This window comes from Panthera pardus, unplaced genomic scaffold (assembly GCF_024362965.1).
Source record: "Panthera pardus isolate Hobbes unplaced genomic scaffold, ASM2436296v1 HiC_scaffold_10, whole genome shotgun sequence".
NCBI lineage: Eukaryota > Metazoa > Chordata > Mammalia > Carnivora > Felidae > Panthera > Panthera pardus.
In genome coordinates this window covers 73,689,587-73,694,476 of record NW_026526655.1, presented here as the reverse complement: position 1 = coordinate 73,694,476, position 4,890 = coordinate 73,689,587, and the positions used below count along the sequence as shown (strand labels likewise).

At 35.3% G+C, this 4,890-nt stretch overlaps 1 non-coding gene across 1 annotated transcript; it reads right to left on the bottom strand.

Annotated features, from left to right (window-relative positions):
* Positions 1-3,877: 3,877 nt before the first annotated feature.
* LOC128772705 (U6 spliceosomal RNA) lies at positions 3,878-3,984 on the bottom strand. The gene has a single exon (XR_008416868.1). It is a non-coding gene; the product is annotated as a U6 spliceosomal RNA (small nuclear RNA).
* Between the last annotated feature and the right edge of the window lie 906 nt (positions 3,985-4,890).

Below are 4,890 nucleotides of genomic sequence, written 5' to 3'. Positions count from 1 at the left end.
AACAGTATGAAGGTTCCTCAAAAATTAAAAATGGAACTACCACATGATCCAGTAATTCCACCACTAGGTATTTACCCAAGAAAATGAAAATACCAATTCAAAAAGTTATACACATCCCTATGTTTATTACAGCATTATTTACAATAGTGAAGACATGGAAGCAACCTAGGTGTCCATCAACAGACAAATGGATAAAGAAGAAGTGGTATACATAAACAATGGAATATTACATAACCATTAAAAGGAATGAGCCCTTGCCATTTGCAACAATGTGGATGAACCTAGAGGGTTATTATGCTAAATGAAATAAGTCAGAGAAAGACAAATACCATGATTTCAGTTATTTTGGAATCTAAGAAAAATAACAAATGAATACATGAACAAGCAAAAAGCAGAAATACAGCCATAAGTACAGGGAGACAAGCTGATGGCTACCAGAGGGGAGAGGGGTAGGTGATGGCCAAAATAATTAAAGGGGAATGGGAGATACAGGCTTCCAGTTATAGAATGAATAAGTCACGAGGATGAAAGGCCTAGCATAGGGAATATAGCCAATGATATGGTAACCATGTTGTATGTTGGTACATTTGTGAAGAACATTGCATAACATATAGACTTATTGAATCACTATGCTGTAAACCTGAAACTAACATTACATTGTGTGCCAACTAAATATTTCAAGAATAAAATAAAATATATTAAAAAATCTCTTAAACTAAATATTCAATTCCATAACTCACAAGTTCTATCTTCCACAACACACGAGGACACAAGCACAATTCAGCCAAGGTCTTTGCCATTTTATAACAAGTATCTCTTTTTCTCCAGTTTCCAGTAACATGCTTCTCATTTCCATCTGAGCTTTCACCAAGGACTTTCAATGTCCATATTCCTACCAAAGTCCATTTATGATTCTTTAGGTCTTTTTTAAGAAGATGGAGCTTCCTCTTTAGTTTTCCCCTTCTTTTTGAGCCCTTACCAAAATCTCCCTTAATGTCCACATTTCTGGCATGCACCTCAAAACTCTTTCACCCTCTATTCATTATCTAGTTTCAAAGCCACTTCCACATGTTTAGATATTTGTTACAGTGGTACTCCATTTCTCAGCACCAAAATCTGTCTGAGTTAGCTCAGGCTGCTATAATAAAATGATATAGACTGAGTGGCTTAAACAATAGAAGTTTATTTTTCACAGTTCTGGAGGTGGGGAAGTCCAAGATCAAAGTGCCAACTAATTTAGTTCCTGGTGAGAGCTCTCTACCTGGCTTACAGAGCACCACCCTCTCATTGTCTTCACAAGGCCTTTCCTGGGTGTGTGCACCTGGGATGGGGGTGGCATGGGGAAGAAGGGTGGGGAGAGAGAGAAGAATCTTTCTCTTCTTTTTATTTTTAATTTTTTAAACGTTTGCTTATTTTTGAGGGAGAGAGAGACACAGAGCCTGAGTGGCAAAGGGTCAGAGAGAGAGGGAGACAAGATCTGAGTCAGGCTCTAGGCTCTGAGCTGTCAGCACAGAGCCTGATGTGGGACTCAAACTCATGCCACGAGATCATGCCCTGAGCTTAAGTCGGAGGTTTAACCCACTGAGCCACCAAGGTGCCCCTCTTTCTCTTCTTCTAAGGTCACTAATCTCATTATGAGAGCCTCACTCTCATGACTTACCCTAGCCCAAATTACCTCCCCAAGGCCCAATTTTTAAACACCATCACACTGAGTGTTAGGACTTCAATGTAAGAATTGTGAGGGACATGAACATTCAGTCCACAATACCTTAGAATCTTTTTTTTTTCCCTGTAAGTTTGGTAGTGTCTTTTCTTTTGTTGGTAATTTTAGTAATTTTAGTCTTTTATTTATTTATTTATTTATTTGTTTGTTTGTTTGTTTACTTATTTAATGTTTATTTATTTTTGAGAGAGAGAGAGACAGAGACAGAGAGAGACAGAGAGTGAACGGGGGCAGGGGGGACAGAGAGGGAGAGAGAGAGACACAGAATCCAAAGCAAACTCCAGGCTCTGAGTTGTCAGCACAGGGCTTGACATGGGCTTGAACCATCAGACGGAGGGATCATGACCTGAGCCAAAGTCAGATGCTTAACTGATTTAAGTCTTATGAAATTTAATGAAAATGAAAATACCAATTCAAAAAGTTATACACATCCCTATGTTTATTACAGCATTATTTACAATAGTGAAGACATGGAAGCAACCTAGGTGTCCATCAACAGACAAATGGATCCCAGTCTTATCTCTCTTTTTGCTTGATTAAGCTAGCTAAAGGTTGGTCATTTTGTTAATCTTTTCAATAAAGCAACTTTTGTTGATTTTCTCTATTGTTTCTCTATTCTCTATTTCATTAAAAATTTTTTTTTGTTTATTTACTTTTGGGAGAGAGAGACAGAGAGCCAGTGAGGGAGGGGCAGAGAGAGGGAGACACAGAATCCAAAGCAGGCTTCAGGTTCCGTGCTGTCAGCATGGAGTTCAATGAGAGGCTCTAACCCAGGAACCATGACATCATGACCTGCGCTGAAGTCAGATGCTTAACCCTCTGAGCCACCCACGTGCCCCAATTCTCTATTTCATTTATTTTTAGTCCAACCTATATTATTTACCTCCCTCTGCTTGCTTTGGATTTAGTTTGCTTTTGTTGTTCTAGTTCCTTAAGGTGGAATGTTGTTACTGATTTTAGATTTTTTTTTCTTTTTTAAGATAGGCAATTACAGTTATAAATTTCCCTCTACATACTGTTTTCACTGTATCCCTAAGATTTGCTATGTTGTGTTTTCCTCAAAGTATTTTCTAACTTCCTTTGTGATTTCTTTTTTGGCCCTGTGATTATTTATGATTGTGTTTAACTTCCATTTGTAAATTTGTTTAACTTCCTTCTGTTATTAATTTCTAGTTTCATTTATTGTGATTGGAGAGCATACGTCACATGATTTCAGTCTTTTAAAATTTATTGACACTTGTTTTATGGCCTAACATACGTTCTACCTTGGTAAATGTTTCACATTTACTTGAGAATATGTGTTCTGCAGTTGTTGAATGGAAGGCTCTATAGGTCTGTTTGTTAGTTGAATTATAGTGTTGTTCAAGTCTTCCATTTGCTTGATGATTTTTTTGTTTAGTTGTTCTACCATTATTGAAAGTGAGATATTGATAATTCTGACTATTGTTGAATTGACCATTTTCTCTTCAATTATGATAGCTTTTGCTTCATAAATTTGGTGTGTATATGTTTATGGGTATTATATCTTCTTGATGAGTTAATTCTGTTATTATCAAATGTGTTTCTTAGGCTCTAGAAATAATTCTTGTCTTAAAGTCTACTTTGTCTGATATTAGTATAGCCGTTCTAGGTCTCTTTCGGTTATTATTTACCTAGTATATCTTTTCTCATACTTTTATTTTCAACTTCTTTGTGTCTTTGAATAAAAGTGTGTCTCTAATAGATAGCATATAGTTGGGTTTTGGGTTTTTTGTTTTGTTTTGTTTTAAGCTATCCTAAAAATCTCTCCCCTTTAATTCAATCCCTATTAATATAATGAATTTACTCATAAAGTCAAGTTTATTCTTGCCATTTTTCTATTTGTGTTCTAAATATATTTTTTTATACTTCCTCCATAACTGATGACTTTTGTTTTAAAAGAATATTTTCTAGTGGACTATTTTAATGTCATTATTTCTCTTACTATATATTTTGAGTTGTGTTCTTAGTGGTGTCTATGAGTGTTCAATTATCTTAATTCATAACAATCTAGTTTAGATTAATACCAATTTCATTGTAATAGTATACAAAACTTTGCTCTTATATGAGTTCAACCTCTCCCCTCATTTGTGCAGTAAATTGCATCTTTATAGACTGTGTGCCTATCAACACAGAAAATATAAGGAATACTTTATACATGTATAAGTTATACTTGCACAGGGGCCATACTAGTCTTGTTTGTATTGTTCCAATTTCAGTATATATGCTGCCAAATTGGGCATAATATGATCTAATATTGGCATTAAAAACTACTCTGATTTCAGTGTGAAAAATGAACCAAAGAGGAGACCAGTCTGGAGGTGAGAAGACCAGTTAGAAAATGCTGAAGTAAATCAGTAAAAGATGAAAGAGGTCTGATCTAGATTCAGCACTAGTTTATTGGAGAAGAAATGTAGGCAACTTAACAAATTTGAAAGATATTTAGAAGATAATATCAACTAGCCTTGGCAACTGGATGTATAGTTGAGTGAAAGGAGAGACAAAATGACTAATTCTCTGAGAGAATTATGGTGCTATTCACAGATAAGGATAACGTTGAAATAGGAGCTTTGGGGAAAAATACAATGAGTTCAATTTTAGACTTTTTAAATTTGTGATGCTAGTAGGATATTTAAATGAAAATAGGAGAGTTCACTAAAGATGGGGTATCTAGGTTTGAAACTTAAGTGAGCGATAGGAGCTGTGAGTAAATATTTGAAAGTGATTAATATGCAGATAGTAATGAAAGTCTTGAGAGTTTATTAGACTGTCCAATGAGAGTGTATGAAGTGATGATAGGAAAGGACCAAAGGTTGAAACCAAAGGAATAGTGATGTTTTGAGTTTGAGGATTCATCACAAGAAAATGAGAATAGCTCTAGAAGTAGCCAGAAAACAAGAAGAGTGTGTTGTCATGGAAGTTGAAAGAAGAGAATATTTCAAGAATTGAGATGTCACATAAACTAAGGACCGTATTGTTTTTATTGGAGTTAGCAATAAGGAAAGCCATTAATTACAGTAGCATATTAAAGAGATCTGCAAATTCTCTGCTATTCCTCCCATCAAGAGATAAAATCATTTTCTCTTCTCTTGAATCTGGACTGTATAGAGCTTATATTGACCAATAAAATGTGGCAGAAGTGAGGTTGT